This window comes from Trachemys scripta, chromosome 4 (genome assembly GCF_013100865.1).
Source record: "Trachemys scripta elegans isolate TJP31775 chromosome 4, CAS_Tse_1.0, whole genome shotgun sequence".
In the NCBI taxonomy this organism is placed as follows: Eukaryota; Metazoa; Chordata; order Testudines; family Emydidae; genus Trachemys; species Trachemys scripta.
Window position 1 is genome coordinate 69249806 of NC_048301.1, and position 12243 is coordinate 69262048.

A 12243-nucleotide genomic window follows, 5' to 3' on the forward strand; every position below is an offset into this window, starting at 1 on the left:
TTTTTATGCATGTTTCACTTAGGAATACTTCTTTTTAAGCCATAAGTAAAAGCACATTCTTAGAGAGAGTGCGCACAGGAAAATACACCAACATTCAGCCATGGACTCTCACCATTCTTATGTTGATTTATTGATTTAGGGACCACCTGTCTTTCATAAATTTCATTATATGTAGTTCTGTATGTGGTTTTGTATTGGCCTGTGTGTGTGTGTAAGGCATGTTAGATGTAAAATGTCTTTCTGCAGTGTTCAGGAAAAAGTATATGAATGAGTGATCTATACTAAGCAACAGAGGGTCCTGTGGCACCTTTGAGACTAACAGAAGTACTGGGAGCATAAGCTTTCGTGGGTAAGAACCTCACTTCTTCAGATGCAAGTCATCTGAAGAAGTGAGGTTCTTACCCACGAAAGCTAATGCTCCCAGTACTTCTGTTAGTCTCAAAGGTGCCACAGGACCCTCTGTTGCTTAGTATAGATCACTCATTCATATACTTTTTCCTGAACACTGCAGAAAGACATTTTACATCTAACATGCCTTACACACACACACAGGCCAATACAAAACCACATACAGAACTACATATAATGAAATTTATGAAAGACAGGTGGTCCCTAAATCAATAAATCAACATAAGAATGGTGAGAGTCCATGGCTGAATGTTGGTGTATTTTCCTGTGCGCACTCTCTCTAAGAATGTGCTTTTACTTATGGCTTAAAAAGAAGTATTCCTAAGTGAAACATGCATAAAAAAAATAAATACTGAGTATAAATAAATAAGAACATTCAAAAGAGTATTGATTGAAGCCTCTTGTATTACGGATAATTTTTATATTTAATTTCCATTGCAGAATTACAGTCTTACCATCTCAAGAACGACAAAAACTGGACATTTTTAAAAGAAGTTTGTAATTTGTATTACAGTAAATATACAGAGGAAGAACTTAACATCAAGCTTCACTTCTTGTACTTGAGTGGAAATCAAACCTGAAGCTCCAGGTGGCTATCTAATGGTTACAAATAGGAAAGTTTGCATATTTAGAAGTTTAGTTGGTCTAGTTTGTAATGAGATGTTAAGAAATTGTAACTGGAATTTTCTCTATTAGATTGCAAGCTATCCAAAGCAAGACTATTTTCCTGTGTGTGGATAACACCCATCACTTTGCGGGTGCTGCCAGACCACAAATACAAGTCTTCTTTAGATAGACAAGAAAGAAGAAGTGGGACCGCTGAAGACTATAGCCGGAGAGGAGATTAAAGATAATCTAGGCATGGCGCAATATCTCAATGAATATTTTGCATCGGTGTTTAATGAGGCCAATGAAGGTATTAGGGATACTAGCACCGTTACAGAGGGGCATACGGGATGGGGGATTACCGCATCCGAGGTAGAAACAAAACTAGAACGCCTTAATGGGACTAAGTCGGGTGGACCGGACGATCTTCATCCGAGAATATTGAAGGAATTGGCGCGGGAAATAGCAGGCCCATTAGCGACTATATTTAATGAATCTGTAAACTCGGGGGTAGTCCCGTTAGACTGGAGAATAGCCAATGTGGTTCCTATTTTCAAGAAAGGAAAAAAAAGTGACCCGGGTAACTATAGGCCTGTTAGTTTAACATCAGTAGTGTGCAAGGTGCTGGAGAAGATTCTGAAAGAGAAACTAGTTGAGGACCTTGAGGTTAATGGCAAATGCGATAAATTACAGCATGGTTTTACGAAGGGCAGATCGTGCCAAACGAATCTGATCTCCTTCTTTGAGAAAGTAACGGACTTATTAGATAAGGGAAATGCGGTGGACCTAATTTACCTGGATTTCAGTAAAGCGTTTGATACAGTACCCCATGAGGAACTATTGGTTAAAATGAAAAACATGGGGATCGATATGAAAATCCAGAGGTGGATAGGGAATTGGTTAATGGGGAGAATGCAGCGGGTCGTATTAAAGGGTGAATTGTCGGGTTGGAGGGAGGTTACTAGTGGAGTGCCTCAAGGTTCGGTTTTGGGACCCATCTTATTTAATCTATTTATAACTGACCTCGGGACAGATTGCAAGAGTGGGCTGATAAAGTTTGCGGATGATACGAAGGTGGGAGGAGTTGCAAACTCGGAGGAGGATAGGGATACTCTGCAGGGAGACTTGAATGAGCTTGTGAATTGGAGTATTAGAAATAGGATGAAATTTAATAGTAAAAAGTGTAAGGTTATGCACTTGGGGACGAATAATAACAATTTTAGTTACAAGATGGGGACGCATTGGTTAGAAGTAACGGAAGAGGAGAAGGACCTAGGGGTCCTTGTGGACCGCAGGATGACTATGAGTCGGCAATGTGACGTGGCGGTGAAAAAAGCCAATGCGGTCTTGGGATGTATTAGGCGAGGTATATCTAGTAGAGATAGGGAGGTCCTGCTTCCGTTGTATAAGGCACTGGTGAGACCTCATTTGGAGTACTGTGTGCAGTTCTGGTCTCCAATGTTTAAAAAAGATGAACTCAAACTGGAACGGGTGCAGAGAAGGGCGACTAAGATGATCAGAGGAATGGAAAACCTGTCGTATGAAAAGAGATTAGAGGAGCTTGGGTTGTTTAGTCTGACAAAGCGAAGGCTGAGGGGGGATATGATTGCTATCTTTAAATATATCAGAGGGGTTAATACAAGGGAGGGAGAGGAATTATTCCAGTTTAGTACTAATGTGGACACGAGAACGAATGGATACAAACTGGCCGGGGGGAAGTTTAGGCTAGAAATTAGACGAAGGTTTCTGACCATCAGAGGGGTGAAATATTGGAACGGCCTTCCGAGGGAAACGGTGGGGGCGACGGACCTGTCTGGTTTTAAGATTAAGTTGGATAAGTTTATGGAGGGAATGGTTTAATGATAAAACATAGTAGTCAAGGAAAACCAAGCAATGGTACATGAACAACATAATGGCCAACAAGGGTCAGGCTAGAGACTCTTGCCTATATGCTCGGGGTATTACTGATCGCCATATTTGGGGTCGGGAAGGAATTTTCCTCCAGGGTAGATTGGCCGAGCCTCTGGAGGTTTTTCGCCTTCCTCCGCAGCATGGGGCAGGGATCACTAGCAGGAGGGTCTCAGCCGATTGAAGTCACTAAAACACAGGACTGGGGACTTCAACGGTAGAGTACAGGGAAGGGTCTTGCGGCCTGCAGCATGCAGGGGGTCAGACCAGATGATCATAATGGTCCCTTCTGACCTTAATGTCTATGAGTCTATGAGTCTATGAGACAACATGAAGATTAAAGACCCGGATCCAAATCCTAATGCAGTTAATAGGGAGTTTTTCCACTGACTTCAACTGAAGTTGAATTGGCTCTAAGGAGTCAATACAGAGTTATTAATACCCACATATTGAATATATCACTATCTAGAAGAAAGGGATACTAAAAGGCACATATCACCATGGTATCTAAGCATACCTGCTAGAGAAGAAAGATCCTGAAGAAATTAATGGCAAAGAACATTAGAGATATATCTACGGACACCTTAACAGTCATTTGTATACTTGACAAATTTACAGTGATCAAAAGCTATGCATACTAAAGAGTAGAATTTCAGAAAGAAAAACATTTCATACTTTGAGAATCAGAGTATGAATGTGAGCTGTAGCAGCGATGTCCATACAGTAATAAACATGTCTATCGGTTAAAGAGGAGACTGGATATTAGGATTCTGTTTTTGTTTACAACTCTGCTTCAAAATTTAGGCCTGGTCTACACACAGAAGTAGCGCCAACATAGCTACATCACACCACACAACATAAAATTGATTTTTACTGAACAAAACCTTAAATATTTTGAATACATAAATTTCTCTTATCAAAAGATGTTTCATGTTTACAGCTAAAATATTTATTAAACAGAGGGATTAACTGTTGTTAATGAATTAAACTGATTATTTCAGGTAAGCCTGGGAAAAATTTTTAAATATGCCTAAGTGAAAAGTTACTAGAGCTTAAGTTTCTATTGCCTAAGTTTCTTGACAATGAGACAGTCTCCTAATTTATTTTGGGTGAGCTACTGTGCCCTATTTATGAAGCTTGACCTCAGAAGTTAAAATAAGGAGGAAAAACATCTTTCTTTATACAGAAAAGCAGCCTTTAACTCAAAGTTTCTGATAAAGGCTCATGGATTTAACACATTTTTATTCAAATGTTTTAAGAGATAATAAATTTAGGCCTTTATGTATTTTGCATTAAATTCAGATTTCATTTTAAAAAAGAAAAATTATAATTTAACAATTGAAAAATCCAATTTAAATTAAAAAATATTTAAAAAAAATCACTGATATTTATCCACCTTGATTTCAGGTGCACAGCATGATACACCTTAAAGAGGTCTGATTTTTAGAAAGTGCGGCAGATCCACCCTCTGAAAAATCAGACCCCTATAAGGTGTCTGAAGTTGCATACACTACAATTGAGGCACTGAAAAATTACTAGTTACTTTTGAAAACCTTGATTGATGTTGCCATTGCAGGAGTAACCAAGATGTAATAGCATCATCACTGGAAATTCATCTATCAAATATTAGAACTGTACATGAATTAACTCCGAAGGATTGCCGTTATCACACTGAAACCATTTTCATTTCTAAACGTAAAAAGACTGCCATGTCCAAGTCTCTATGTAATGCTTCTCAAGAAGCAGGCCAATAAGAACGGTGTTCCAGGAAGATATTATTTTACTATATTGAAAAAAAGATTTTCCAATCGGATCAGCTACCTGCAAGATGCATCTGATCATCAGAGTTCAGGACAAATTCACACCGAAGACGCTACAGTGTGTAACCAAGACCAAACATTAGACTGACCTACCTACATTGCTCAGGACTGTGAATAATGTCAAGCCCTGTGCGATGTAGTAAGGTAGACCGCTGCTAGGTCCACAGAAGAATTCTTCCATCAACCTAGCTACAATCAACAGACTATGGTCAACAGCAGCAGAGCTGCAGCACCGTAGCTGTGCCATTGTAGTATAGACATACCATAATCAAGACCACTAAGAACACGCAGTTGCAATGCATTCATGAAGATCTTTGACTACAACTCAGACTCTTATCATTCCAGAAGTGCTTTCTTTACAAGGCTCTAAACAAAAGATCACCTAGGACAAAGTTACATAACAAGGCAATAAACACGGAAGCATGCTTTTATTTAAGAGTTCAAATTAAAAGATAAATGCACTCAAAACATGTTGGTTTTAACAGCAAGATCCTCAAGATTTTGATTAAATATCTTCAGTGGCCCACAACAAACTTGATTTTTAAACTACAGATTCTTTTATTTCTTGTGCATTTAGAAGAACTTAAGGGTTTACCTATAATCTTTGCTTAATTCTATGCCTCTGCAACAACTTGAAAAATTCATATAAACATGCACAAAACATTGTCAGTGGGACTGGTTCAGCAATCAGAAAATACATTTAGAGAAACTGCTAATCACTTGTACAGTATTTTTAAACATTATAGAAGTCCCCCGTTTCAATGGCACCATTAGATATAAAATCCAACATTTGCTTCTATCACAGAATTCAAAACTACTTTAACTCACACTTTGAAATAGACATTTTAATGTCCCGTTTTAAAATTAAATTGGATTTTACAATTCCTCTCACATCCCTTACATTTTTTTGTTTTTATAACCAGACTTTCCTATTTTGTTTGAGTGAAAACCCACACAAACAGGGAAACTAACTAGACAAAAAATACAAAATACCCCAAAGAAAACTGAACAGTGCCATCCCTCACGCCAATCTCTTTCAGTTACAGTAATTTTAATAATTTTGTAAAAAAAAAAAAAATCTGTATACCCAAGACAGTGAGGACACTTTGTAAGAGATTGTTTTGGGTAGATCTTTTACATAGGGTCAGCTTTCTAATAAAATCAGCAAGATACTTTAAAAAGCATGATAAGATGTAAGCTCTCTGGGACAGGGACGGTCTTCCTTGTTGCTTGTGTATACACTGCCTACCCAATTCCTCGATTAGAGTTCCTAAACATTACCGTAACATTCATCTGTTTATTTTATTGAATATTTAATCAATAGTCTGACCATTACCTATTGTGGAACGCTGAGTGTGTTGGTTTCCAAGCCACTTTAACTTAAGCCTGCAAAGCCCCATAAATCACTACATGGCAATCTCTTTACAGGAACATCATTTCCAAACACTGGCTTGCCAATAGATGGTTAAGAAGAGTAGGATTAAGTGCAGTCCATTATTAAAATAAATATATTCAAAAAGTAAATGAGGCTTTTACTCACGAAAGCTTATGCCCAAATAAATCTGTTAGTCTTTAAGGTGCCATCAGACTCCTTGTTGTTTTTGTAGATACAGACTAACACGGCTACCCCCTGATACTTGACACTCAACAGGAGTCCTTATTAATACAACTTTAAGGCCCAAACTTGAAACATTTGCACAAGCGAGTAAGCCCCATGTAGGATCATGTGGACAAAAGCTGCAGGATCGGGAATCCCTAGTTCGGACAGGAGGGGGACGGATACACAAACTGCAAGGCCACCCCCCCAGAAACACACCCACACACTCCCGACAGCACGGACCCGGCCGGGGAGCGGGTCACGCCGCGGGGACCCTGCCAGGCAAAGTTCACGCGGAAGGGGGAGGTGGGAAAGCGAAGTCCGCACCGCACCGCACCGCGCCTGCCTGTTCCCCTCCCCCGGGAAGCCAGAGGCGCAGCAGGAGCTGCGGCCAGAGCGCCCCAAGGAACTCGCCGCACCCCGCCCCGGCCTCCCTCACCCGGGGAGTCGATCACTGGGGGGAGGGGAAGGGGCGGACTCACCTTCCTACTCCTGCCGCTGCTCCCGCCGCTCCCTCCTCCTCGGCACTGACGCGTCCAGCAGCTCTAAGCCCCTCACGCGCGGCCCGGAGACACCGGAGACAGCCCCGGCTCGCTCACCCCAGGGAGCTGCGCAGCCGCCACGGCCACAGACCAGGAGACAAACACCTCACACCGCTGCGCCCGCTCCGCCTCCCAGCGGTGGCCCCGCCCCAACGGCCGCACGCACGCACGCGCTCCACCCGCCTCCCACAGCCGCACGTCCTCATTGGCTGGAGGGCGGTAGTTTGCGGGGCGCACGCCCCGCTCGCTGCCTGTGCCGGGCTGCTCGCCGGTGGAGCGGCTGAGGGGCGCGTGCTCGCTGCGCAGGGGGAATGGTGGAGAAGGGGGATGACGAGGACGAAGGGACACGGGGAATGAGGGGCTCCCTTGCTGCCCCCGCCCACAGTTATGGCCTCTCTGGACCGTCTCTTCCCTACCCTGCTCATCTCTCATGACCAGCCAAGGCTCCCACTCACCGGGACGGCAGCTCCCTCAAAACGCCCTTGTCTTGGCTAAGCGTCGCTCCCGCCCTCCTCTCGTAGCGTCTGAGCCCTTCTCTTCAACCACCAGCTTCTTCAGGCTGGACTGGCCACCGGTTAGATCCTCCTCTGCGCTGCCCCTCACTCCCGTTGCATCTACCTCCCTTACGCCTCTGCTGCTCTCAGTCCCGCTCCTGCCTGTATCCTGATCAGTGGCACTGGAGTCAGAGGGCCAGAGTAACCACAAGCTACTTTTTTCACAGCTGATTCTGAGAGACTGTTGCACAAGGCTGTTTTCGGGCTCAGAACTCTTGTTAGCATTTTTGACACAGACGCAGACCACATCATGGTTGTAAAACAGTCCAGCCCAAGCACTGACTGGACAAAAAATCAAAGCATTAATACCAGTTAGGAGAGACCTTTGGCAGCCAGAAGGATGGGGATACTCCCAAGAGGAGATGGTCATCAGTCGAAAAAAGCAGGCATTAGATTATAGGGCAGCCTAGGACCTACCAGCTTTGCAGATAGGCACTACTTTGAAGATCCAGCTATTAGACCCCAGAAGGAAGGGACTAACAGAGTTGTGAGGGATGCAGTGGCACCCAGGTCATATAAGTCATTATGCAAGAAGAACAAGTGATTCATAAAAACAGGAGACACTTATGAGCCAGTAGACATAACACCCAGAACAGAAACAGAACCATCCAGAGGCCAACCTCATAGGGAGGAAGAAGATTCCATTAAAAGACAGTTTGCTACAGTCAGAGATAAGTGACAGGGAGACAGAGATAGGTCACTCTTGGTATGGTCACCTGTTGAGAACAGATTATCTCAAAGTCTGCATAACCAGTGAAGACAAGACTCCAACTTGGCTATGTGCAGCAATTTCTGGCTAAAAGGACACAGGGTAAGTGTCTGGGCATCAATTATTTGTTTTTAATGTTTATATTAAAATATTTGCAAAATAGGACAGATGTATCATGATCAATAGAACTGGAGTCAGAGGGCCCATGTTGTCTGGAGAGACTGTTCTTTGTAGACACAGTACCAGGACCAGGTAGCCACTGAGCCACACAGACAAAGCAGTCCACAGGGTTAAATCCATGTGTTCAGTTTAACATACATTCAGCTTCACTCTTTGCTAATGAAACACTCCTCTTTTCTCCTCCACTAACTATTGGAAAATTTCACTCCACTTTCAATGAAGGGATGAGTGTCTAAACAAGATGTGGGACTCCAGGGTCACGTTATTTTATAGTCTTCATATTTTGAAGGGCAGGATAGTGCTTAGGTACGAGGTGGTGGAATAGAGGGTGGCTAAGGACACAATGTCAGCAAGTGTTTCTTGGACCACCAAAAAATCACCAAACAGCTGCCTCTTTAAATCTTTTTCCATCTGCTTCAGGTTCACCAAATGTTTCATGTAGTTTGTCTTATAGGTGTCCAGCCACTTTTTATCCTCTTGCCTATACTTACCCTGTCTGCCCATATTTTCTTTGTATCTCTTTTTTCTGAAACCTATATACTCCATTGCTCTTTCAAATTCAAATAGATCCTCTTTGGTTTTTCTTTTCTTGGCATGTAAACTGCCCAGCTAATCCTCCATTACTGTGGACCATGCCAAGATGTGTGCTTGCCTTTCCACAGAAGCATTAAAAAGCTCTAGTTTCTAGCCTTTTTACATTGCAGATGTTGTGTGCCTTTTAAGGCTCCCCTCCCCTTTTGTATTCCATTTTTTTGTGCAGCCATGTGTTATAGCTGTATGCCAAACCAAGCATTTCCACTCTGATTAGTAACAGGGGTCCATGTATCAAATGAATGAGATGGGAAAGACACTTGGGGAATAATGGAATCCAAATTCAGGCAGACTGCAGAACTATTATGCCTTCTGTAAAGGCATAGAAAGGGGGAGTGGCAGAGTGAGGGTGATCAGTTATGGCAGAATAGAAAGAGAGATGGATACTTCTGCTGGCCTTGTGTGACCTAGATCCACGATTTTATGAGCACTAATGGAAGTGATCGTAAGAATCCACAAATTACTTCCTCAAACCCTGATGCTTTCATGAAAGTGGCACAATGGCTAACTGGATGCTTTTAACAATAAAATGCTGCTTACTGGATGCAGAAACTCCATCATCCTTTGAGTTGTCCTCATCCAGCTTGATCACCACTAGGATGACCAGACAGCAAGTGTGAAAAATCGGGACGGGGATGGGGGGTAATAGGAGCCTATATAAGAAAAAGACCCAAAAATCGGGATTGTCCCTATAAAATCGGGACATCTGGTCACCCTATCACCAGCTCTGTATCCAAGATTTACACAGAGAAGTCCTATGAGCCCACAAGCTCTCAGTTCAGGCTTCTGTTTTGAGTAGTTCTCTTAGATGGCAGAGACCTTCCTCTCCTTCATGGGCAATCTTGGTGCCTGGGTTTGCTTGCTGTCCAAGAGCAGGTTCAGCTGAGCGGAGGGACACTTCTTCAGTATCTTGTACAACTTTTCATTGAGAAGACAAATGTAGACACCAGCCTTCGACTTTGTTTCTGTCTATTGCCTTCTTATAATTATATTTGAGGGTTTTGATCCTCTGCCAGTACGAGTTGGCAGACCAGGTTAATGCTGAGATCTTTACGTCTCCAGAATGTCTGGTTGAAGACCTGTTTGTTTCTTTGGTAACCATCCAGCTCCTTCTGGATCTCAGCCTTGCTCCATAACGCTAAGAAAGCATTAATGTTGGCCTTTAGCCAGCTAGCAGCACATTCATAAGATGCTTGGCTGAGACATACTTTTTAGTTAAATTATCCAAAAGATGAAAAAGTTTTATCAGCAGAAGAAGGTGTCCCCTACATAAATGTCTCAAAGCAGAGCATAGTGTTAGCAACATTATTTGTATAGGTAGGTGGGTCATAGGCAAGTCAGCCCCTAGATAGTATAGTGCAAAAAGATGACCAGAGAGGCTACTTCTGCAGGATATATCTAGGCAGCAGTGAGAAGACTATTTGCACTTACTGTATTAGCATGGTAGGAAACTTGACCACACTGGCATTCAAATAACTGAGGCAGGAATGACTGGGACTCAGTTTTGCTTTAGTTCCCGCAAAAAAAAGTAGTCTGGAACATTTAACTCCATTAGTAATTGATCAAAGTTCTTTTGTGTAAGAATTCAAGGTTTATATCAGTCTATATAGGAAGAAAAAATGTACCTTATCTATTGTAAACGTGTCCATAGACATCCAGGAGGCAATGCAGCTACAATATTTGAATCAAGTGCTGCCTGTGGACACAGGACAGAATTGCACCTGAAACAGGATGGCTGGTGATGGCATTGCACCAGTGGAGTGTGTGCCAATGCAATTATACGAGTTTAATTAGCATTGGTATAATTCTGTTGTGTCAACAAGGCCCTTGGAATCTGTTGGAAAAGAATTGACTGCCTAGCATTTCATAGACATATATTGTGATACATATATGCTTTAGCATGATCCCATCAACTCCTGTTACAATATGTAGTCATAGGACATTTCCCTTCTGATCTATAAGGGACAAATACAAGGATGTAAAATCCTTCATTGTCTTACAAACACTACATTGTAGCTATTAGTTTTAAAATATCTTCCTATTTGAAATTAGAGAAATTAATCAAAGGTATATATTTTTTCTTCCTGGTACCACAATACATATTGTCTAATGATTAGAATACATTCTCCAGAATAAATTGTTAAAAATTTCCAGTTATATTTTCTTTTGTTCCCTTCAAACTGGTAAACATATTAACCCTCTTTGTAGCACTTTTTCAAGCCCTTATTTTGATTATTGCAGCCTTTTGCTTCCCTTGCTTACTGAAGCCAGACTGTGCAGGTCAATTCAAATTGCTACTGTTACAATAATCTTCCCAGCCTGCGGTTCTGACCAGATTACCCCTCTGTTTGGTTCCCTTCATTGGCTCTCCCTTTTCCACATCAAATACAATCTTCTCATCCTTATGGCTGTGGCCCTATCTGCTTTGTTATTGTCACTTGTCACCTCCAACACTCTGCCAGCAATACCAGACTTTACCATCCATTTATCTTCTTCTGCTTCGAGCACCTATGTGCATCCTTCCATGCTGCCGCTTATATATACAAAATGCCCTCCCTGAAAAATCCATTACCTTAGACATTACCTTACCTTTCTCCTTCACATCCTTTCTTAAAACAGATTTCTATTCTGGTGCCTACTAAACACTGCCAGCTGCTAATGACTAAGGAAGTGTCAAGCTGAGATTTCTGCTACTGATCTGCTTATTTGTCTCCATGAACAAAACAAAAATATATACCTACAAATTGTGCATACAGCTAACCCATGCAAAAACATATTCTTTTTACTGTTACCCCATCCTCATTTTCTGTGCCTCTATTTTTTGTTTGTTTGTTTGTTTCAGCCACCCATCTGTTAACACCAATCTTAAACTAAGGCAGGAATTCTGAGTTACACTAAGACTCCTTTAAACCTTTCTGGCAGTGTAAAGTGGCCTAAAAGTTGATGTAAATTACACATTGTACATTTACACGTTTTAAGTATTCTTTACACTGTCAGACCAGTGTAAGAATCAAGCTCTCAGATTGTGAAGTCATTGGGGCAGGGGCTGTCTTTTATTAAATATCTGTACAAAGTCTAACGCAAGGGGGTGTCAACCAGAATAGGGTCTCTAAGCCAGTGGTGGGCAACCTGCAGCCCATGGGCCACATGCGGCCCATCAGGGTAATCTGATTGCGGGCCGCGAGATATTTTGCTGACATTGACCGTCCACAGGCACAGCCCCCCACAGTTTCCAGTGGCTGCGGTTCGCCGTTCCCGGACAATGGGAGATGCAGGCCACAGGGACGTGCTGGCTGCCGCTTCCCGCAGCTCCCATTGGCCGGGAATG

At 42.3% G+C, this 12243-nt stretch overlaps 1 protein-coding gene across 2 annotated transcripts in view; it reads right to left on the bottom strand.

The window, feature by feature from the left end:
- MPP5 (membrane palmitoylated protein 5) overlaps positions 1–7006 on the bottom strand; it is a 138227-nt gene extending 131221 nt beyond the window's left edge. For both annotated transcript variants that reach the window (XM_034769372.1, XM_034769373.1), the window contains exon 1: positions 6822–7006. The gene's annotated coding sequence lies outside the window, so the exon portion shown is untranslated. The remainder of the gene's footprint in view (positions 1–6821) is intronic.
- Between the last annotated feature and the right edge of the window lie 5237 nt (positions 7007–12243).